This window comes from Anoplopoma fimbria, chromosome 19, assembly GCF_027596085.1.
Source record: "Anoplopoma fimbria isolate UVic2021 breed Golden Eagle Sablefish chromosome 19, Afim_UVic_2022, whole genome shotgun sequence".
NCBI lineage: Eukaryota > Metazoa > Chordata > Actinopteri > Perciformes > Anoplopomatidae > Anoplopoma > Anoplopoma fimbria.
This window is the reverse complement of record NC_072467.1, coordinates 10,488,375-10,514,412: the sequence shown is the minus strand read 5'-3', so window position 1 is coordinate 10,514,412 and position 26,038 is coordinate 10,488,375. Positions and strand designations below refer to the sequence as shown.

Here is a 26,038-nt window from a genome sequence, read left to right as displayed (position 1 = left end):
TCAATGGCTGAATCACTAAAAACATGTCTGGCCAGTGGTCAGTAATGAGCAGACAGAAGGTTAATCAGATCTACTCGGCAAACGCAGAAAAACCCCAGCTGCACAGAAACCATTCTTCTCTTAACAGACTTGTAATTGCAGAGACAGACAGACAGATGCGGCTTACAAAACAACTCGTGAAGAGGAATGCCAGCCATTTGGCATGTACAGTACAACAGATGAATGGCTTTTGTTGAGGGGTTTCACCGGGCGTAGTTGACAGAGGGCTAAAGTCAGTGCTCCACAGCCCAGCAGACAGACGGGACAATAACAGGCCAGTGTATTTCACCCACAGTTTTTTCTCTAGGGGCCTTTTCACAGCTAATCCACTGGGCCTGAGAGGAGCAGCAGGACAGGTCAGTAATGCTGCTCCACCTCTGCGGAGGCCTGAGTCTTTGGCAGCATTATGGAGGCAGATAAAGGAGCTAGACGCTGCCTTCTGTGTCTCTGAAGTCACTCTTGTCGGGCTGATCCTGATCCCTGACATCGGACTATTGGAAGGAAGGCTGGCAGGTCATTGGCTCAGTTTGATGGCCAGGTAAGCTGCTGTAGAGCCTGCTGTTACTATAGTCTGCCCTGGCTGGATGCTCGCACTATGGCCTGCCTGTCATGAGATCAACACCAGACATCCCTACCTTCCATAACCACCTCCCTTCACTATTTGTTTCTGTCTTTCTCTCTCACCGACTCGCTTTCTCAGCTCTCCACCCTATGTCTGGATGCCCTAAATCATCCAGCCCACTTTTTTAAATAGTGGCCAATGTCTCTGGATCAAAAGCACTCTCAATATGTCACATTCCACATGGTACCTATCTCTGTGGTGGCAGGACTTTCTCACAGAACTTAAACCCTATTTTTCTTTGAATGAGAGTACTCTATTGTTGTTCAAATTGTCCATCCAAACCCTAGCAACTTCCCCAAATCGGTATGCCACAGGAATTCCTGGCTCCACTGCCAACTCTAGCTACCTGGTAAAGGGGATTAGGGCTGCTTTATCCTTAAGTCAAGAATGCGGAATGGCTGAACTTCTGACCAAGTCAGACAGGCTTGACATTCAAAGCCTGTGTTCCAGGGTGATGCCTCCAACCTCTGTTGTTCTTCACTCAACTTAAATTTCCATCGGGGCAATTAGATATCAATAACACTAAATAAACTATCCAAACCATAGCTTACTGTATCTAATGAAAAGCTATGTACGATACAAATAAGATGGCAATGTTAACACAAACGCTTTCATGTTACTTGAAGATCAAACGGTTAAGAAACAGGTTAACAACCTCGCAAATGCCTGGCTAATTGCTATATCCTCAATATAATTATAATCCTAGCAGTATCTGAACACCATCCATCCCCATCAAAGATGTTGAGTTCGAACAGGTAAGTCACTTGTGCCCTCCCATTTGTCCCATTCCTCCTCCTTGGCCTTAAGGCTATCATGTAAAAATAGCTATCATCGATAGCATTCCTAAGTCATGACACTGTGCTCAAGGTGACTACCACTCCCAGTAACTCGGCAGCAAGACTCAAACTCAAGCCCATTCATGAATACCATCCCTGCCCAAGCCTTCCCCTCAGAAAAAAAACTGAGTTTGCTCATAGCCTCATCAAAACACGGGGAAGAAAACACAGGAGAAAACACAGGGAGTATAACTAACGCATCAAACATCAATGACTTCTACAGCCAACATTGGTTAAAAATTCTTGATACACTTTGTTGATATATTAAGGTCTAAGGGTTTTTGGGGGGGGGATTTTGATCTAACTCCCTGACATTATTTATTATTATTACATAATATACATATTATTATTCTTACAAATAAAATATTATATAAATCTGGCTATGAATGTGGAGATTTCTGGCTCAGATTATAAGAAAAACTAGTTTTGAGAAAACTGCATTAAAAGATATATTGTAAAATCATGAACTAATCAACATGAAACTTCCCAAATTGATAACTTACATTAACATTAACATTTTTTACAAACGATCATGAATAGAAATAAATATTACAAACGATGCATTAAAACTAACAGCTAACTAAAAGCTAACTTTTAGTGAATTTAGGATATGCATATCTGTGGTCTATTTGCATCTACAGATGCAAATAGACCAAGTGTAGTAAAATTAAAACCTAGATATATATTTTTGAACATGAAAAACAATACAGAAATTTGATCTTTATTCATCTCTTATTGAGCAGTCCCAGACAGATATTCAAAATGTGGAATTAATTATTCAGCACCCATGTGGAAACAAAACCAGCAATTCAGATGCAATTATTTATATATTATATTATGCATACTGACTTAAGCCAATGGCTCATCATCTTAAAGTGCGTCATAGGGAATCTAATAGATTACTTTAAACCACATTGTTCTGACTGTACAAGGCTTCATGTCCAAACAGCTCCATCTCTCCATGTATTCATGAACATCAACACTGTATATACAAGATTATGAATTATGATTGCTTACTGAATTTGTATACAATACTGACTTCTAGTATAATATCTGCACTTGAATGACTACAGACTGTATGTATGTTTACATTTTTCTTTATGTACATATGTATTGGATTATTTTAGTAACAACACACGGCTTTACTACTTGCTCACCGTCATCTGTGAAACATAATTATACAAAAAAAAAACTTATTTGGTTTGGAAATAATTAGTTAAGGGGCTCTTTACCATACATTGTAAAGATGTATTGGGCAAAAAAAGTAATCTGAGGTAAGAGAGGTTTAGCATTTGGAACGTAAAATTCTAAGAAACTGTTGCTGGGCCACAGCCCAAACTATCATCAAACACGTAGAAAAAATCTCGTATCTATCTCAAATCAAAACCAACCGGGGCTTTTCCATTTTTAGTTGCTGCCTGCCCTAGTGATACCACATAAGAGGTTTGAACAGTATAAAAAAAGAGCGAAGAAGCTTACAAAACAAGGTGTGTCTTTGTTTTGGCAAGGTAAATGTGTCTTCAGCTCGTGTAGAAACATAATAAACAGGAACTTTGCCTGTAAATATGTTTATTCTTAAAATAAAAATGAGACAGTGTGCTGACAGGTTTGCAGAGGTGCTTGTATGACTACTTCTATTCAGTCAGTAAGTCCTATAGCCTCTACTTCCTTCAGCCTCACTAGCCAGTGTATATAAGTATATTGATGAGCACTACTCAGTCTGTAGGTAAACATGTGAGAGGGAACAGGCACTGATTTATAAGAACAGAATAAGATTTGAGCAAGAGGGATTTTTGAACAGCAAGCTGCATTAGGATACAACCACATCAGGACGTCAAGATCACGTGTTTTTCAAAGTCGAAGGATGAAGTTGCACAAGGAGAAAAGTCAGCTTTTGAATATAGCAAAACAATATGACTATTTAATACAACATGTGATTTTCATGTTCAGCAAAATTCTGGCAATCCAATTGATCCCTTTACTAATGCCTAGGTTGTACATACAGGTATGTTGGATTTGCGCAACGCCTATTATAAATATATTGTGAGAGTGTGTGTTTGAACCATTAGCTTTTTGAATCCCACATGGAGTTGGATCAGATCATGGAAAACCCAACACCCCATATCAGACTCATTAGATTTCAGAGGGCAGCATTCCACTTAAAAGTGACAATGAACCTTAATAAGAAAAAATATTCTAATGGTTCTAATAGTTTTACTACTATTAGTTTAAATTATTCATAAAAATAAAATAAAAAATCACATGTTGAATAAACTTTAACATGAAGCTAAAACTGACATTATGATATATAGCTGATAAACTAATTTGATTGTCAAAATTACTCTGCCATAGTGGCTTCAAGAATAGATCATTTGCCAACAAATTTAGTGTCAACGTAGTTTGATTGTTAAAGACACCAAATGCTGCTCTTTGTCTCTAACTGGCTGGGGGAAAAAAACCGATCCCAGTTCTTATTTTGAAAGTAAAAGGAAGGGTCTAACAGGATGACCCTTCACGTCAAATTTTGTTTTATTACTAGGGTGAGAATCTGCATTGCTGGCTCACACAATTCCTCTTGCATGCTCAAATAATCGGTTTCGCACACAATTCTGTCCTCCATTATCCACACCACACCACACTTACAAATCATTTGTGGTCAATATACCGCCGTACCAGTGCTGCTGTCCTTCATGAGGAACGGGAGGCACTGTAAGGGGGATGCTGTGGACAGCCTTGCCCTTCTTTCGGTTCTGGTGACCAGCTGACTTATATCAGAGGGACAAGTGTATCAAGGACAACAGCACTCTGGGATACCACTGAGAGAAAGGAGCTAACCTCCTCCACCAATCTACTAAAGCATGGAGGCAGAAATCACACAAATCTTCCCCCCTCACTGAAGCAGATTAACACTTAGATCCACACACAAATACGTTCACATACAACATCTGCATTAATATAAATAAAAATGTGTATACATTCTGTTCCATCGTCTGTCAATTTTCCCTGTCAATTAGTAAGTCTTCAATTGTTAAATCTCACTGTCTTTTTCATTCCTCGAAAACCCCGGCGCCGCCAGAGCATGCAGGACTGGGGCTCTGGCCCGACACCTGATGCCCTCCTCCTGGCACCAACGGCCACTGAAAGATTCCTCAGGCCTGTGAAACCAGCCGGCTGTGCACAGGGTTCAAAGATTCAACAAATTCCAGGGCAGCTCTCAGGGGACAGTTACTTTGTGAACAGCCACACAGAACAGAAAACCCTCCAAATGTTTGAGAAAGGTAATTATAGACTCACTAAACTTATCAGGGACCATGCTTTTCTACTGAAGCATATACCTGGAAAAATGCTTGTTATCATTATTTATAGTTCTATATTATTGTTTTTACAATATTATTTTAATTAGCAACATTATCTCACTATTTAACACTTAAGCATACCGCAAAAGTTTTATAAGTTTAATATTATAACGTAATTTAAAGTTTACATCATAGTATCAACCGTGAGTAACTGCACAGTTTATGAGGTGATTATTTTTGGCCATATGCAGAATTAGATGATGAGGAAAAAACTATTTGCAATCTGGGACTAAATAACTTCCTATTGGGGTGGGAAGCCAGGTACTAATAATGTGTGTGGGGCCTGTCCAGATGGACCGAGGGCCAATATGGACGGAGAGGGGTCATAACAGAAACCAGAGTATCAAAGCTGAGAGGGCCGATTCCAGAAACTTGGCACTTTCAAGTAGCACTTATCCAGGGGTATCATATAAACTTAACCCTTCTGTCAGAATGGCCGCCTGGAAGGAAATGAGCTGGGGGTCACGACCTTGAAAGCACAAGTCAAACGTCCCCGACCACAGTTACAAGGTAAGCTGCACAGCCACAGCCTCGGTGTGCCAGATGGCTCTAAAATCTGAGTCGCCGGCTGATGGAAATCTCTGAAGACCAATGTCCTCTCTAGGCCCCCCTCTAAAAGAGCAGCAGACTGATACATAAGTAACACGGCAACTGTCACAGGTGGACCACACACCACTTTGGACCAATTTTCTTCCATTTATCTTTCAACTAATTCCCAAAACTCATATCTGTCAAAATCAAAAAAAAAAAAAAAAAAAAAAAAGCAGAAGGAGACAAATTATGTACCAAAGATGTGAAACCATATGTTTAATTCCACGGAAAAAAGTTCAGTAGCTTGTTCATAACTTGAAAACCTTGGATAGTCATAATAATATTTGCTTCACAGTGACAAATGCTTTCAGGCTTCACTTCCAGCAAGCTACATACAGCGTAGTGTGAACACCCTTATGTCATTAACCTCACCGCCAAGAATACAAGTAGGCCGTGACGATGCATCACTCTGTTATCACCACGGTAACAAAAGTAACAAATAATTGATGTGGCACATCGCTCTTTCTCACATTCTCTCTCCACTCATACATCAGTTTTTCACTTCATATTAAGCCAGCCTTGCTTCCAATAATTTTCACTACAGCTTGTCTGAACTGCAACACTGAAACTGTCAGTAGCTAGTAAGTGTCTGATGGACGTGTTATGTCACCCATGTTGGTTACTCGAGGAATTACGTTGGCTTTATTGTAAATGACAAGATCATTTCTCAACTCTTTTCAACTTCCCCCTGAGCCCTGTTTGCAGTGGAGAGTGAAATACTGCTAATGACTGGTTTGATCGGGCCATTTGACTGACAAGGTAGGATTAAGGAGTCCCAGAGTGTCTGCTCTCATTCCAAAACTTAATGAAGAACCAACTAATTAAAGGTTCAGTCGGCAATATTGCATGGCGGACTAACTTTGCTCAAAGTCACGGCGAGTAGATAGTTGCCTGGCTTGGTTGCAATACTCATTACGAGTATTTCCCCAAGCCTAACACTCTTAAAGTTATAAGGATATAACTCTGTACGTTTTATTATTTGTGAATAACATTACAGAGTCCACCTTTACAAATATAGCAATGATGCTGTCAAAGAAAGAAAAAAAAACCTTTTCCCCTCTCTAATCCCTGGCTTATCCCACCAGGTCTACTGTCTACACACTTCAAACCTTCAGTCACCAGCTCAAACTGAGGCCTCCTGCTCACCGCCATTACACCATACACAATGGCTCGTCAAGGTGTCTTATTTCTGAGACGCATTCTTGGATGAATGCTATCCTGAAATCAAATCATGTGGAAATGAACACACAAAAGGTGGTCTCTGTCCAGGTGGGTTGGTGGATGTGAGTATTTTGAATTTATAAAAGTGCAAACACAGACACAGAGTTCAAATAAACGCACATATACAGATATGCAATGCTGAAATGTAACTATACTCAAGTACTATAACTAAGTACAGATGTGAGGTACATGTACTTTATTTTAATATTTTAAATAAATATACATATTTAGCTTTTTTTAACTAATCACATGTATTTGATAACTTTAGTTACTTTGCTGATACAGATTATTAATACCAAATATAAATCAACAAAGAAATAATGATGTATAGTTACACAAGTTAATACACCTGACAATATTGAGGTCTGCAAAAAAAATTGAAGTTATGTATTGTACAATGAGTCAATAATGAGTGGTAATGGAATACTTTTGTACTTTTACTTGAGTTGATTTTAAATGAAAGTCTTTTACTTGTAACTGAGTACTTTTTACAATGTATTATTGATATTTCTAAATGACCTGAATACTTTTTTCACCATTGTAAATGGATACAAAATACATCTCATTCCAAGCACCTTAGGCTTGCAGGGATATCTCCTGTAAGTTTAATATTTCTAGGATCTGTTCTTGTTTAGTCAGCAACAAATGTTACTCTAAAGATTTACCCATCATCAGTGAAGTGATACCCTTCATTTGGTGTCCAACAGGAAACTTGAACACACTATTTCCAAATCATTTCCTCTGTTCAGTTTATTTTGTGTGTTGTTTCGATATGTAGCAATATATCTAATGAAACAGTCTCTTATGAAATAATCTCACTGATATCCTTCCCGGCACTAGTATAACTGCCAAAAATTAGCATATTCTGATATAACCACTAATTCATATTTCATTTTTTGGTATTGAGCTGTTATGGTGGATGTCAGGACTCAATGCAAATAGCCTGAAACGTGACTCCTATAAACCCACTTCACCTAATACCCCCATGCAAAGACAGAATGCATCCTTCAATAGTGATCAAAATTAGCCTCCCCGCATGTGCATACCTGCTTATGAAGAAATTTACCAAAGAATATAGATGTCACACTAGATGCATACATGCTTGTCTGATACATTGTTTCCAGAACTAGACCAGAATGACACATGTTCTGTGAAACAAACAAAATATCAGCGTTAAAAATAGTAGGCCTGAGCCAAGGAGATAATACTCTTATCAATACCCGTATCCTGTGGCCATGCTTCAGTACTTGTGATCGTGACCAAACCTCAAACCTTTAGTCACTAACTCAAGTGGAGCACATCATGACCAATATTTAATTTAAAAAAAAATACAAGAAGTAGAGGTCTATAACTTGTCTTCCCCAAACCCCTCATCCTACACTGATGTCCGGATCCAATTTAAGGTAAATTTTCTGGGTTTTGGTTCATTGTTGTTTTGGCCGGCTAGTGAAACTTCCAAAAACATTTGTGAGCTTTTCAGTTTTGGTCAGCTTTTTCTCTCTTGCTTAAAGGCAAAGTGGTGAGCCAATTTTTTATTCATTGTCACATGACACACACATTAGGGATGTAAGAAATATTGATACACTTGAGTATGATGACATTATGGTTGATTTTTAACTCATAATTTACCACGTTTTTTCACCACGAAGTTGGTTTATATGCAGATGACATCCTGCTTTAATTTACAAGTTTCTTAACAGCCATTCCAGAAGTCCTCAAACTAATTTCTGCTCATTATAAATTTTAGACTATAAATTTACAACAGTGGATTAGATTGCATTGGATGTTAGATGTCAATTTTTTTTATCAGATTTTATGCATAGGGCGGTTTGTTCTTTATATAATGGCACTTATCCTAAAATTAAGTTCGTAACATGACACATATCGTATTGCCAGATTCTTGCCAGTACACATCCCTCACACATATGCTGTGTGATTTTCTTCTGAAAGATAAAGATTTATCCCTAAAAAAAACGAAATTTTCACGCAAATTTTAAACCTTAACTGCTGTGGATAGTGTAAATTAAACAGGAACTATTTTCTTTCAACCATAGTTCCTACATGAAAATGCTGAAAACAAGGTCTGTGGAATATCTTAACTAAACACGTCATGATTTCTGGAAAGAGAAATTGCTGTTGAGTTTAAAAAAAACAGGAACTATTTTCTTTCAACCATATTTTATTATTATTATTGTATATTTTAAATTACATATTATTATTATTATCATTATTATTATTATTATTATTATTATTGTTTATTATTATTATTATTATTATTATTATTTGATATAATTATTTGGGGAGGATGCTTTGAGCACCACAAGCCGAGTCCCATTATATTGGAAATAAGGCAGCTATCTCTACAGAAAATATATCCAAAATCAGGCAACTCCCACCAAAGCAATCAAGATGAATAAATGGCACTATGTGGAGGAAAGGATTTAGGGGTGAACAGTTCCTTTAAACTAGCAACCTTCAACATCAAACCTAAACATATGACAACTGTTATAAGATGAGTGGCAACAACAGTTGTGTATGGTTATGAGTTATGTTGAGCTATACAAAAAACCAACTAAACAGGAAATAGAAAACACCAACCCAAAACACCAATTTCCTCACATTCCTAGAAATCCTCCAAATAATGAATACCAAGAACAGGACGTGCATGTAGTCTTCACTGCGTCACTGTGTTTCCATTCTGCTTTTTGGTAGCTTGACAACGGTTACTTTGGTGCCTCTCACACACAACTTTTAGGTTATATGTACTGTGACAACCATGAGGGCCAGAATTACTGGTAGCATATGTCATTATTCTGCATAACTGCAAGGTATTATATCTATGCATACTTTGAAAACAGTCAAAAGTATTGCACTGCAGATAATCTATAGAAAGCATTACAATATGAACGACAATATAATTTAAAGATACTGTGATGATGATATTTGTCACAGCTGAGGCTTCAGTGTAAATAGCACGGTGACCTAAAAAAATACTTTGATAGACAAAACAAAGTTAGAAATTGACCATGTGCTGTTCTATTGAAATGTGTGGTTTAAGTAGGGGAAACTACCCACACATTGCTTCACATCCGCATACCAACGACCGTACAAACAAAAATGTAAACATGGACATTAAGTTTTACATAAAACCACACATACAATGGGTCAGTCATGCACATGCATATAGTACACTAACACATGACTCATCCTCAATTATCCTTCTATCTGTTGTGCAGGGCATACACACACGTTCACAGTTAATGAATGCTACAGGAGGATTGGGTCCTTGAGTAGGCAAGGTGGGACTCGATCAAAGTGAATCGTTGGTTTGGCTGGCAGAGAGGAGACTATCTTTCAAGGGAGACTGGTTCAACGGTTAGACCCCAGATGGTTGCACACCTGTGGGTGTCAAAGAAAATACCCAGTGCCTGAAAACCTCCAGAGCTCCAAGATGCATATGCATTAAGCTTCTGAGAGCTGCAAACTGATCCATCTGTGACCACAGATCAGGTTTCACACCGATGAAAACTTGGGACCTGCCCAGTCATGTCAAGAAAAAATATATATTTGAAGAAAAAAAACAATTTAAAATGGGAAGACTCTGATTTGCAGTTGAAAAACCTTTTTTATGCCAAGCCCCATATTCAAAACACTTAACTGCAGGGAAGATCTAGGAATTAGCACTCTGTTCTAACAATAAATCACTAGTTCTGATGGCTACCCAGTAGAATTATATAAGCACTACTGGCAACTCATATCTCCTTTGTAGATTTGATTTCATAGCTCAATGAAAAATAATAATAATAAGGACCTGTACCTACACACATGAATACAGCACTTATCTCAGTTTTGCTCAAATCTGTCAAAAATCTTACTCTCACCTTCAACAATAGAATAAAATAATTAGAAAAATACTAGCAATCATATCAGAATCAGTCATATCTCCATAAATCCATCCAGACTAAACAGTTTTCATAAAGGACAGATACTCATCCACTAACATCTACCATACATTATAATGCAGAGCAGGCCTTCGATAAAGTCAACTAGACTTTTCATAACCTCTCAATAAACTTGGTCATGGGGAGTCATTCGTTTATTTGGGTTAGAAAACTTTACAACTCACCATCTGCTGTAGTTATAACCAACAATCACATCTCTCAACGCTTCACAATGAAGCAGGGCACAAGACGAGGATGTCAACCCTCTCTGTTACTGTTTGCCATTTTCATTGAACCTCTTGCACATTCGTATCACAAGTTTATCATCAGGACATTTTCACCACGAAATTGGCTTATATGCAGATGACATCCTGCTTTAATTTACAAGTTTCTTAACAGCCATTCCAGAAGTCCTCAAACTCATTTCTGCTCATTATAAATTTTAGACTATTCCATAAACGTTTCTGAATCTAAAATTCAGAAAACTCAAATACTGTGTCTACAAAACAGGTAACATTAAATACAATTTCTATTGAAATTGAGTATAACACTTTAGGCTCTATCCTAACTAAATCCTATCGGAGACATTAGAAACCAAAATTCAAAATATCCTTATTAAAAATATTCTGCAAAAAATCCATAGACCATGAAGCCCTAGTCGGTCCAAATTTCAGATTCAACTTCCTTGCAAATTATGCTACCCAGTCAATTAGAACATAAGTATTTAAAAAAAACATTATTAGCAGTCGCTCTGACAGCTTGGTGGAAATTCAACCCACTAACTGGACATACCACAATAGACAAATTAATTTAACCCAATCTAGCACAACCCAGACTTTCAGATTAAAAAAAACCCTTGCATTTAATTCATGGAAAAGAGCAGGAATTACAAAGAATTGAACATCTGTAACCCTCACTTGATCATGGCTCAGTCATTCTTTACAAAACACTAATACAGAGAAGTAGGAGATAAAGAGATAGGTAGTAATAGCTTCTGGAAGTATTCACAACTGAAGCACTGTTTAAAAAAACAAAATAGCACATCCAACAACATACTGAAACCACCTCCATTGTTTAACCAACAATGGACGTCAGAAAAGCGCTTCTCAATATTGTACAAACTTAGTAATAATAACAACAGACAAAAATCTTGCTCTGGTCAAAGACTGGTCAAAGACTTGCTGTCAACATCAATAGCAATGCCTGGATGTGCATCTAAAATTATACCTTCTCAATTACCCATAACTCCTAACTGCAATTTAGTCAATACAAAATCTACCCAGAGTTCACTTCACACAATAAAAACTACATAAAATGGGACTCACTGGCAACAACACCTGTACGCACTGCACATTAAACACTACAGATGACTATTTTCATGCCACCTAGCTCTGCCTGATCATTCAAACATTCTGTACAAGATGCCCATAACATATCCTCCACTGTAAGTAGCAGCATTCCAGTCTCCCATTCTATATGTTTTTAGGAGACCTTTCCTCAGTTTAACCACGACTGAAATATGAACAATCCATACTAGTCCCCCAGACAGTTAAAAAAACAAAATAACAATATTGCTCAGCTGAAAAGATAGAAATAACCTCCCAACATCCCAGTGGCACACTTTTATCCTAGTACATTTTAACAGAAAGAAAAATGGCATTAAAAAACAACCAAATAGATACATTTCACAATTGTTGGGCCCCATTTATGAATATTACTCATCTAACTGTTAAAGCACAAATCATTGTACATAAAAACACATATGGACAAATCCTCACCCAATTAACTACCTTTTCCTAGTCTTGTCAGGACCCTCCTTACTACAATAGCTGACACTTATCTAACCACTCATTATTAATTTGTTTTCATTCTTTCTGTATTATTACCACCCAGTTATTTGACTATTTGTATGTTCAAAATATGTATTAAATCTTGTTATTACCATTTTTATAATAATAATAATAATAATTGACATATTTATCATTAAATCTGTCATCATTTAATATTATATTATTAGAAATATTATGCGTATTATTTCATCCTTATCGTTTTGTTTTGTTTGTTTGTTTTGTTTATTATGTACCATGTCAAGCTCTTTACGTCAATTTGTTTACTTAGTGTTGTCTTGGATACTTCTCCCGTTTTCTTTTTGCACCAATACAAAGAAAGAAAAAAAACTCCAAACTGCTCAAACATAGCTTTTGTTGTGAAATTCTATACATACATATGTCAAATGTATACACTCTATTCTGTGCATTGTATTCACTACATAAATCTGACGCTATGTTCTTCCTTTGTGTTATTATAATTACCACCAGCGATAACACAATCAAAAAATGACTCAGAGGCAGTGCAGGTGGTTGAGCTGTCGTGCCATATGGTGGAATTTAAGATGTATGTATTGTGTTTGGCCTCAGTCGATCGTGGTGAATATTAAAAGAAAATCAATTATGTTTGGACAGTTAAATTGGCCCAGCGTTTATGAGCTCACTCTTTGTGCTTTTACACCTGCCACAGTGGGTGGAGATAATTGGTCTCAATGGAGTGAGTACATCATTAATAGGTTGCCAGCGTTTTACTCCACTTAGTGAAACAGTTAAGACACTCAGGGTAACAGCACCATGGCATCTCAGAAGTGGCGGGTTGAGTCGGTGAGATGAATCATATATATTTATCAATGATGTAAATCAATTTTATCAATATACATCAGATACTGTTGCTGACTGTTTCATCTAAACTAATGCTCAAACCAGTCATTTATTATTTAACCATGTGAAATAAATACAATTTAACTAATCATATTTCATATTGTAACATGTTTGAAACACTAAGTACAATTGAAATGTATATATTTAAATTTTAAAAGAAATCATGCCACTGGCTTTTTAGGTGTCATTTAAGTGGTAGTCCAATGCTTTAATATTGCACTTCCATAAAGTTGGGGGGCTGATATAAAAAAATAGATTTGTTAAAATCGAAGTAGCATAGGCTATTCTGGCTTTTAGCCTCAAGTGTGGAATCCTACATTTCCAATAATGAAACTGGATAGCACGTGCCATTAGAATCCCAAATGTCTCCTAAATGCTCACCACATTCAAACTCCACACCTCAAGTTTTTAACGCAGACTTCCTGTTAAAAAAATGATTACCTTGATGACATCATTAGGGTTATTCTTTTAAGGCTGTAGAAAGCCAGAGGAGACAAACTGTTTTCAGAGGCTGAGTTGTCTTCTCATGAAAAGTAAACTGTGTAAACTTTGTGTAAAATTGGTTGAATGCCCCTTTTCAAACCCCACATGTTTCTTGTTAGTCTCCTGATATTAATTGTGTGGATCAGAGTTAATATTGGGCTTATATATAGAAACAGGTTGGCGTCAGGACTGAGAATACTGTTAGGATTAGGACGTGAAGTGAAACTCAAGATTAGGATTACCAGGTAACATTTCTGCATTTTAGGCACCATGATTTTGTGCATGATTACGTCTCTTTCTCTTTATACAGTCACTATAAGCCTTTTGTACACATGTGATTTCCTGGAAGCCCCTGAGCATGTCATGGTGTAACTGTGCTGTCACTGTTGTCTAGTTTAAATCAGTTGGTGCTTTAATATGTCAAATTTTGAGATCACATTTTTCAAGCCTTGGGGTCATCACATTTATTCATTCATTTTGCCCATATCAAGGCTTGTACATATGTGGAATTTCTGCTCACACTACTTGATTAACTGTATATTCCAGTATAATCATTATGGCATGTGGACACTCTTACTAGGGAAAGCATTAAAATGAATGCAGCAGTTCCATCTTAAGGTCACAAGAAGGTACTACAACATGTAAGGAAACATCTTACACGCTTGGTCCTGTTTTCTATTCATGCTTCTGTTTCTCTCATATACAGACACTCTTTTTCTGCTGCTTACGGAATTCAAACAAGAGGATATTCATTGAATATGTGTAATGCATCTGCAGGACAGTGGAATGAGAGAGCAAAATATGCATTATCTGCGTAGGAAAGCTCCATCAGTGCGACTATTGAGGGAGTTGCACTTGGAGGAATTTAAAAGGTCTGCATGTCATTGACCAGAGGATTCCTGCAAGCTATGTGGCCAGTTTGTTTGTTGCAAATCAAGATTTTCTGAATTTTGAGTAGCCCTATGATTTTGAGGCACACAACTTTGCCGCATGAAAGACAGGAAAAACACATGTACTTATGCATATATACACAAAAACAAGCATGTGAGCACCGCACTGTTTTGGGGTGAGTTGTTTAAACCTCTCTTGGCACCTGATCAGACCGAGTTTCCCATGAAGTTTTTTTGTGGAGCAAAAGTGACTTGAACTGATTGCAGCGGATAAGTGGCCTGAGCAAATAGCCCTTGCACTGTGACAAGGGAGTGGAGAGAGCAATTAGTCTGGTCTTGAGATCTACAATTCCATAACCTCAGATAAACCTTCTTGATTACCCCATAAAACTGGCCTTTCCTGAATGGCATGTCATTGAGGAGAAATGAGGCCATGTAAAGTGCAAGGCTGGCAAAAGTCCTGGAGTTCAGCGAGCTAAAACTTAGCACCATGGGAACTACGCCAATCATCCATATTATAAGTTGTGACATCAGATAGCTCTGGGAATAAAGGCATACCAAACGAACAAGCAGAAACCATTTAAGTGCAAACAACAGCAGCACGCTGTTGGCAGGTAAAAGGCGTCGTCTGCCAAAACAAAGATGAGCGCACGCTTTTCTTGACTGGCTTAAAGCATTGGCACTCAGTATTGATACTGAACTTCATGCCGAACTTATGGCTTAAGACATGAGAGAGAAAGTCATTATTGATTCAGCCGCAGGCTTTAGGCTGCAGTTAAGGCAGATAACACTGGGGCTACATTACATGAACACATCTCAGCGGCATGAAACAAGTTGCACAGAACACTTTTTTGTACCCGTACTTTCTTCAAAAATAAAATCTAACTTACTCCTGTGATCTTGCTTTCTGCTTGATCCAGAGGCAACTCTCCCTGTTGAAATTGACAGCTGGATTGAGAGTGAAACAGTGTGGCAGAGAATATGGAAGAGGTGACAGTTACACAACAGTACAGTACTTCTTAGTGGTGTAACGGACCATAGTTGGTCCTTATGGATAATATAATATAGTCTTTTATTTCCTCATCATTGGATGTATGTGTTTTTATGTAAATCATCACTGTAGATAACCTTAGTAAAGTGAAGCGATAACATTAAGACATTTAGACGGTTTTCACTGACTTTTGGATGAGTAGAAATTATTATTTTATATATAAAGTTACATTTGCTCCAGTCTTTTTTCTGTTAGTTCGCTCCGCGATCACTTTTGTGATCCGCTTCAACGCCAGTGCATCCTAGCTAACGTCCCAACAGCTGATATCCTCAAAGTTCACAAGAGGCTAACTGCACAGGGTCAGGACACCACTGCTGGCAAAAGACACCAGCTACACAGCAAAGTACAGCTCGGCACAGTGCAGTCAAGTATGACCTAACCAGGAGTCTAGCAGACTCCGACAAATACAGTAGGTGCCTGGTACAAACACAGTACACCACAGTGCGGCTCAGACTGTCTGGGTCGGGAACAGACTGCAGCTAACAGATACAAGACTGTATGGAACATTACGATATGCTGCATGGAAAATGAAGGATTATTACACTGCAGAACTGTCAAGACAATATGGTACAGACACAGGACAGCATAAAATGCTCTGTAGTGGAGTCTTGATGGGCATGGGATGTAACCAAAACACCCAAGAGTAGCTGCCTGGTAAAAGTACAGTAAAGGGATTCAAGATGAGGGGGCTGAAGGGATAGAGCGAGGGAGGAGTGGAGAGATTGAGCGTAACAAGCAAGCACACATAAAGCCTGTCTCGTTCTTTTTTTCCCCCCCCCCCTCTCTCTCTCTCGGTCTCCCCCTCTCTCTCTCACCATTACAGCAGCATTAGAAGCTGAGCTGCTCAACTGTTCCAAGATGTCAGAACTACAAAGCTCCCTTGAATGAGGGAATGTGGGGCCCAGGGCGGCGAGTGGGTCTGGAACAGCTGGCCCAGTGGTGGGGCCTCCTGTTCCCCTCGCTCTGCAGCCGCTAGCTAGCTGGGACAAGACAGGGATGTCTGGCTGGGGGGTGGTGTGTGTGTGTGTGTGTGTGTGTGTGTGTGTGTGTGTGTGTGTGTGTGTGTGTGTGTGTGTGTGTGTGTGTGTGTGTGTGTGTGTGTGTGTGTGTGTGGAGGGAGGCTGGATAGAAGGGGCTCAGGAAATGTTTCTATCCTGTCAAAGGAGAAATGACACAGGGCATCACCTGCCAGGTCCCCCTGATCAACGCTGGAGAGGAGGGGTGGGTGGGGACAAAGGGGGAAGTGTATGGAAGGGGGGTGTAGTTGAGGAATTGCAGACAGTGATCAAGTTTATTTCAGGTTCTAAGATTTCAGTGAACAGTGGTTGCAACATCGCACTATGACATGTAGGGTACATCACCAAAAAGGAATATAGAAAAATCAAGGGTAGAGATTTAGAAAGTTAATGTATGGATTTATTTTGCGACACATACAGATTAACGTGTGCATGCACACATGTGGACAGTGAGCTGCATCTCCATCTGCTCATGCTCTGCGCGTAGGGAGACATGGAAAATTACAGGGAGAGAACACTTGTGGCTTCCATCTCGTCTTTGGTGTCAGAGAAGTGTGACTTAAAAGGGAGGAGGATAAAAGGAGACAAACTATTTTCGACAACTGTAAACAGGATAAAGCACTGAGCTGTTGAAGCTCAGCACACAGAGAGGAGAGAAGAGATATCATATAAGGTTCCAGCAGAGTTCAAGGAAGGTATCAAGTTAAAATGAAGCTTAACTCTGCAGGAAAGCAGCAAGTCTGAACATAGAGTAGATGAACGTCTGGGTTCTCATGCAAGCTTGTTGCGGGCCATCATACATGATGCTGGAAAAGACCACTCAGATATTGCAGGGAACAGGCACAAGCAGGCAATGAACAGGGACTTTAAGCAGCTACATCTGCCCTCACAGATATAAAAGACCCACAATTAGTAGCTATGATGAAAATACAACATCCAAAGAACAAACCCAAGGCAAACATTTAATGTAAACCATCATAAAAATCCCATGAATGGGTTCTGTTGTTCATTTAAGAAATGGCACCATTCAAGAATTTTACTGTGATTGTATTGTTGCTTGTTTTTTATTGCCGTTTGTTTTTTCCCAAGCTTTTGGGGTGTTGTCATCTGCATTAATGAGATGCATATGAATTTGCTGGAGCTTTTTCTGACATATATACGCATAAAGATGCACCAAACCACAAACAAACACACATAAAATCTACGCAGGCATATCTGCACGTTGCTCACACACACACAGCATTTCACAATGGGGGGTGTGAGCATTGGAGACCTCATTGATTGTGAAGTGCACAAATTCCAAAACAGCAGAATAAAACATCCCCTTTTAAAGAGAAGACTGGATTATTTTACAGGAGTTTCCGTTTGAGGGCGCCACGCAGTCGAGCATGCACTCGCTCTGCACAACAACATAAAGCTCAGTCTCTGGGCGGCCAAGAGAGGCATCCAACCAAGATTAGAGCCGGTCTTAAAATCGGATCTTAATTGTGTACGTTTGTAATTATACAATGGTTCGCCTCTTCCCTTCAGAGTAACTTAGACATCTGGAATTGGGCATGACAGAGGCTTTCTTTACCACTGCAAGAGAAGGAAAAAAGTAAGCAAGAGTTAGATGGAGAGAAACAGGAGAGAGAGAGAAAGTGAAAGAGATAAAGAACGAACAGAGAAGGCACAGAAAGAATCAGGTGAAGATTCATCAAGGCTATAAATGCTGGCTTTTTCCTTTCTAGTGTGCAGAAAGCATGTGAGGTATGTGCTGGATGAGGACACAAAAGATGAGTCCTGGAGTTCCTCTTTTGGCCCAGATCACAGCAGTGGACCAGCCAGTCCGCTATTCAATCAGCCAGTCAGCTCAACAGCCCCAGCTGCAGCAACTAGTGCTATTGAGGTCTCCCAGCAGCTTCTTGGAGACTGTGGTTCATGAGCAAACGGCCGCATAAGCATGCATCTATGCAGACTTCAACGCAATGCATATGAAACTTTAGGGCTGTATACAGTTGATTATATATGATCATTTTTCATGAATCCATGATTAGCGACTGTGTAAATGTGTTGTGTGTTTGCTGCCATTTTAACTGCCCTGAATGGCTCACAGAGGTCCACCAATGATAACCTTTGCATCTGCAGCATGCTTAACAAATGCAAGTGTCTCTTTGGAAAGTCACAGCATGGTGCAAAATCCCTCTTAAGGAGATACAACTTGACGTGGGACCTTACTCACGCCAACACCATATATTCTAAGCAGGACAAAAATGTCAACACTGAGCGCTGCAGTTCTTCTTTAGAAGGGTTTTTTTGTGTGGGGCTTCCTGATGTGCGTCAGAGGTTTGGAGTACAGTGGTATCTGGTCATCATGCTGGACAACTTTCTTGGAATTTTATACTGCTGTTCCGAAATGGAAGCCTGAGGATCCTTTCTTGCCATAAAAGAGAGAGGGAGCTGTGGATGCTAAACTTTTATTTTCTAGCAGGTCAAACATGCTGATTGACTTACAGTGTACTCCTGCTATTCCCTTAGCAGACAGTTTTTTTTTGTGTTCAGTCAAGTAAATCACAGAGACAATTTCCACTCCGGTGAATGAAAAGATGTATTCATTTAGACAGGGGTCGAACTGTGGTTTGATTGACATGATGGCATGGAAACAGTTAATTCATCTCTTCCATAAACTACTGCTTGTGATGGCCTGGGCTTTGAAACCTGAGCCGGCAGTAATCTACCTCCTGATGTATGTATAATGTTAACATAAAGTGAGGCAATAGCACTCATTTCCTTAGCTTATTATTGCACACACTAGTTACACAAAGAGAGCAATCTCACATGATTCCTTTCTGCTGCCGGGATCGAAAAAAGAAAGAGGAAGCTTCCTTCTGTGGGAATTGAGAGGACAAACACCGACAGTGAAAGCAGCGCGGTCAGTCATTTGAAAATGAGAAACAGGGCTGCAATAGTAGCTTGTTGCTGCATGTTTAACAGGACTTGATTCAGAAGTCTGATGGGATACGGCGGTCTTTATAGGAGCTTTGCTGGAGAGAGGACGAAATAAGTTAGAGAAATGGAGAAGAAAATAATTTGTAGAGAAAAAGACAGATTTGAATATGATCAATAATGACAACTTTGTGCCTGTCATGCGAGTAGTAAGCCTGAGAGTCACATCATTGCACGTATTTAATCTAAATATGGTGGGATGTAAGGCTAGACACAAGGGAAGACGGATGTGAGGAAAGAGTGAAAATATGGCCAATTCCGTTTCGATTAACTCATTTTTCCTGATGAACCTTTAGCAGTATGGCACACCGACTAAAGAATAGTATGTTAAAGTTGCACACTAATAAAGACATCTGCTGTGAGTCTTGTATACAAAGACCGAAGATGAAAGGGCATCTCTCAGTAGACAAATTGACTGACAAAGAATAGTGGCACCAGAACCACATTTTACATTTCTTCCCATTTTCCCGTCAGGGCCGACAAAGGAAGACAACCCATCCTGAGTCAGATGAAACACCACCAAATGTCATTTGAGTTTCCTAAATCCCTACAATGAGTCAATTATACCTTACCTCAGTCACTGGCAAAGAACATAAAGCCAAGACATTCGATGACCTCAAGCTGACTCAAGAGATGAAGGCATAAAATGACAATCCAGCGCTGACTACAATGCCTGCAGACATAAGCCTTAAAGTGTCTCTGTGGTATTTTCACCAATGCTTCTCAAACACACTGTTTGCTGGCATACTGTGACTTAGCTTGAAAGAAATGACGTGCAACCTGCGCAAATATGGCATAATATTATCAGAAAATATCAGGTGTGTGGATTTGTAGTGTATGAATGTGCCTTCTTTCCTTGGCAGGTGGCATTCCCTCGAGCACACACACACACACACACACACACACACACACACACACACACACACACACACACACACACACACACACACACACACACACACACACACACACACACACACACACACACACACACACACACACACACACAGTGTCCTCTGCATGAGATGACTCACATGCCGTGACATCTGGTTAGTGTTGGATACATTGTTCGGGGCAGCGCAGTGACTTAACACTAGGCATAATGGAAGGAAAAGGGAAAAGGAGAAAGCCATGGAATAAAATACACGATTACAATATTAGGCCTCGGTTCTCCATTAATGTTTTTTCCTCTATTAACAATGGGACACCATACTGCCAGCACGGGGGACAACTGTGAGCCTTCCCCTCTGGTGAGGAGACATGGTTAGGAAGCTGGGGCAAGAGGCGGAAAACAATAGAATCGTGGCAGAAAGTTAGTTGATACTCGAATCTCTGTTGTTTTAGTTTGTAAAAGTCTCACTGTCTTTCTGCTGTCTGCACATGTTCCACCTAGGACTGAACAGGAAAAATAGTGCGAAGTTGGTGAAGATAGTGTCGGGTCTGGTTTGAATGAAGGAATTAAAAAAAACAATAGCCTTAACTGTGCATGGAAATGAGCTCAAGACGGAACCAAGGCAAAATAATCTGCAATGAATTTATCCTCTCATCCCTCATTACCGCATCCCCCCACGGCTTCATCTGGGAGAGACACTGGTGGAGAGAGGCTGCTGAGGAGACCCACCTCCCTCTTCTCCCAGCGCTGCCTCAGGAATGCTTTTCTTCTGGCCCCCTTAGCCCCATGTGTAGACGCCCTCTCTGCAGGGTGTGTTTTGCATGTAAAGCAGGCTGCAGATGCTGTCCGCTAAAAAGCGACCAGGAGGGACAAGGGGGGACCGGGACACAAGGAGGCCCCACTGCCATGCCACCCGCCTGGCCTCGCCTCGCTTTGCTGCCACCCCCTCCGCAGCTCCCCCTCCCACAACACCTCTCATTACTTCACCCCTCGACAGTCCCCCTTTTCCATCACCGGTTCGACATGCCACCCCTCCATCACCCCATCGCCTCCACCCGCCCCCTCGACCATCCCTCTGCCACCCTCCTAGCACACGCAGTTGTGCGTCTCCTGGGAAACAAGCTCTAGTTGGTGTATAAAGGCACGCTGAGCTCAGACAGTTACACACACACACACACACACACACACACACACACACACACACACACACACACACACACACACACACACACACACACACACACACACACACACACACACACACACACACACACACACACACACACACACACACACTATACCACTTCAGTGGAGTGAAAGACCTGAAAAACGGCATTTGGACTCAGGGAGAGAGAAAGAAAGAGAGGAGGGAGAAAGAGAGTGATCACCTCTAATAAAATGGTTCTTTACAATCCTGTTATGCATATTCGGTTTGACATGGCTACATTCAGGGGAAATAATTAACAAGTGTATGGCGTACATTAATATTGCATTTGACAGCAGACAGGTGGCTGGCTGGGAGCAGATGTTAGTAGGCAGACCAGAGAAAGAGAGAGAGAGAGAAAGAGAGAGAGGGAGGGAGAGAGGGATTGAATGAGCGGGAATTATATGGAAAATTATTAGAAGGTTCTGTACCATAAACACAAGTTACATGTTACCACTGGACTTTTATAAGCTTTTTGATTTACAGTTAGTTGAATAAACTATTACATTTATTGCAAACATCTTTTAATAATATAAATAACTAATTAATCAAGAAAAATAGTTAACGTAGTAAAGAAGTTTTTGCAAATGTGAGGATTTTTTTCCCGTTTTGTATTACTTATAGCTTTGTTTATTTACTGTTGCTTGGTCAAAACAAGCAATTTGTAAAAATCACAGTGTGATTGGCATTTTACCTTCATATATTTATTTTTTTACAATAAATAGATAAAATTAGTTATCAATTAATTCATAAATGTTTCAATAAATATTTTAAACATGCTAGTTGCAGCTCTTCTTATCTCTATAATATAAAGTGTCTCCTGCATGATCTACAGTGAAGCATCCATCAAATTATTCATCCTACCAGCTCCTGTGTCTGCTGCACACAAAGCACCACAGTGTGGCCAGTCAGGGTGGGTGCAACTGGGATGACATAATGGTGTTTTCCATCCAACCTCTCCGCTCCCAGGATCTGTACTGTGCTGAGCAGAGGTGTGGTGGCTGTATGTGTGTATGTGTGTATGTGTGTATGTGTGTGTGTGTGTGTGTGTGTGTGTGTGTGTGTGTGTGTGTGTGTGTGTGTGTGTGTGTGTGTGTGTGTGTGTGTGTGTGTGTGTGTGTGTGTGAGTGTGCTTGTTAGGGTGAATAATTGTAATGACACACTAGTACATTTGGATAATGACTTTATTGTTAATATTACAGTATACACAAATCTGCAAGCCTTTACATGTGTGTTCCCAGAGAACACCTTTGCGAAGCTTTGCAATGCTTATGTAATCCACCAGCCTGCTTTATTCTGTTCTGTTTGAAATGGAGCTTGTGCCTCACAAGGTGACAGACAGGTCTAGATTGGACTGACTGGGATGTCGGTTTCTCTTTTGTGTTGCTGCGTGGTTATTTCTAAGAACTGTAGTGCAACAATTCGGCATGCTTGTGTGCAAGCTGCACATGTTGTCATGTATGAATGGCTTGAATGAAGTCACATTGATCGAGCACCTGATTTGACCTATAGCCATTCATATAGCATTTGGCACACGTGCAAAGCAACACCTGTTGAGCGATACCTTTAGAGGGATTTTAGACCTTTTGAACATCCACCTACCCAACTTTATTCTTCAACAACACAAAAAAGGTAGTAAACATTGAGCAGCATCACCATTGTTTGTAAGATTACTCACAGGAATTTCCATGGTTGAAGACCCAATTTGAAATTAAATCATTCAAAATGCTGCATCTACTTATCTTGTCAACAACTGCTGTCTGACTTTGCAGCTAAGGGGCCCGCAGCAAACACATGGGTCAGGAGGCAGAAACTAAGGGAGTCTCCATGCTTTGCTCCAGCATTTGGAACCACTCTCGACCTATCACAAATTCCTCTTTTTTGGCAGCTATACAGCTTTCTCTCTCTCTCTCTCTCTCTCTCTCTCTCTCTCTCCCTTTCCTCTTTTCATCAGTGCTGGCAGTAGAACTGTAGTCTACATTCTACACTAATTAACAACCTTCAGAGGAAGACCACCAAACTGGTGAACTGGCACACTCGAAGCACGCTTACAGTAAGACTCTCTTTCACTCTGGTTTATATCCGTCTTCATTCTCTGTCCATCCCTCTGAAGGGTGTGTTGTGTTCAAGGTCATGAGACACAACACAACTTTCAAGCTAAGTTGGAGCTCCGTGTAAAGTTGAGACCACACACACACGTGTGCACAGTCACACACACACACACACACACACACACACACACACACACACACACACACACACACACACACACACACACACACACACACACACACACACACACACACACACACACACACACACACACACACACACACACTGAAAATGATCTATGCCCTTGCCATTGACCCTGCTACTAACTCTTGCATGGCAGCTAGCCTTGCAGTGAAAGCTTGCTGTGTGTTATCAGAGTATCTAAATAAATAACTGCAACATCCACATGAGCCAATTTGGCAGCTTTCCCTCCGTGACATTCAGTAAACAGTGAACAATACAATACTTATTAACATATTTTACAGTTGGTGGGCTGTGTTAGTACTTACACTATAATATTGTTATACCTGGTTAACTGGCCACCAAACCTGATGTTATTAGCCAAGCCCAGGGATTTCTGGGACTTTAAACTATGTAATAGGACTCAAATTGGACCCTGGGGAATGTTTTTTCCCATTTTGCCTTGTTGAATATTAAACTTGGACATTATCAATAGCAGGGGTCTTCAACGTTTTTCAGGCCAAGGACCCCCAAACTGATGGAGTATGGATGATGGAGCAGGGACCCCCTACTATATATATTGTATAAAATTGTGTTTTATATTAAACTGGGCCTAGTGCCATGTATAAACATACCTTGTTATTGTGCATTCAATACTAAGCTATTCAAATAATACACAGGTTCATATATTCATGTTTTTATTTTAAACATGTGCAAGGTACAGTGAGTAGGCTTGGAGGGACAGGTCCAGGTTAGTCTCGCGCTGTGAGTGAACCGGTGCCCAGCTTGAGAGAGCTCCTGTGTGTTGCTGAATGTGTGCATTTCTGACTGAAAGATAACATCTTCTGCCTCCATTTATCCATTCGCTACAATATGTTGGATTCATGTTAATGTGTATTTAAAGACATTTAAATTTGGGGAAAACATTTTTGGGGAAAAGAATATGAAAAATTGTCTAATCAACCAAAAATTTCAGGACCCCCTGCAGTACCTCTGCGGACCCCCTAGGGGTCTCGGACCCCCTGTTGAAGACCTCTGATCAATAGTAAAACAAATCTGGACGTCAGGTTCACAAGCTTAATTGGTCGGACATATTCAGAAACTCAAATTCATGTTAACAATCTATTACCCTCTAAAAATGTATTACTTCAATGCAATCTACAACTTGATTTATGCTTGACGCTAAGGGGTTAATGGCAATCCCACTTTATCTATCTAAATCGTAGGTTTCGATCATTAGTTCACAACACATTTTACCCATGGATGGCAAACACGAGACAAATGTATCGTGCTTTATTTCGGCCATGTTGCACGTGGCAAGTATTAATGAAGCTCAAGTGAAGGAAGCGATGCATCATAGGGAGTAGAAACAAGGAAACATCCGCCTTCCAAGTGTCATTCAGCATCCTAAATCATCACAAAGGTTCTCAAATGGATTTGCCCCTGTATCTTATGCACATGTGTGTTACCATGGCAAAAATGTATTAGTAGTTATAGTTTAGTAATAGCTGGGGTACTTTGGTTTTGCACTGAACACCATGATAGGCACAACTGAGAGAGGAGTTGGGGTGTATAATTGAGGATTAACTAATGGGAAAGATGTGTTTTCCATCACACTATTGTCTTTTTCTCATGAAAACTAGCACAGGAATATTCAAGACGGCCATCACTAACACACAAACACACACACTCAGACAGGAGCTTATACAGTGGAATGTCCATAAAGACACACACACAACTTTTTTGAGTCAAAACCCCAAGCTGCTGGTCCAGAGCATCAATCGAGTCTCTGTTCGTTCTCCTCACCCTCCTAGTCTCCACTGCCATCTTCAACCACCAACATCCACACCACATCATTTGTCATAGAGCAGCACAACCTAAAACCAGACAGGCGGCCTTTAAAGTGCACTTAAATTACAATCAGGTACATGCTCTCCTTCAATAATACAGTGAACTGAATAGTCTGGGTCT

The 26,038-nt window shown here is 39.9% G+C and overlaps 1 long non-coding RNA gene across 1 annotated transcript in view; it reads right to left on the bottom strand.

Moving 5' to 3' along the window:
• LOC129107687 (uncharacterized) overlaps positions 1-26,038 on the bottom strand; it is a 96,769-nt gene that overhangs the window by 58,632 nt on the left and 12,099 nt on the right. The window lies entirely within an intron of this gene.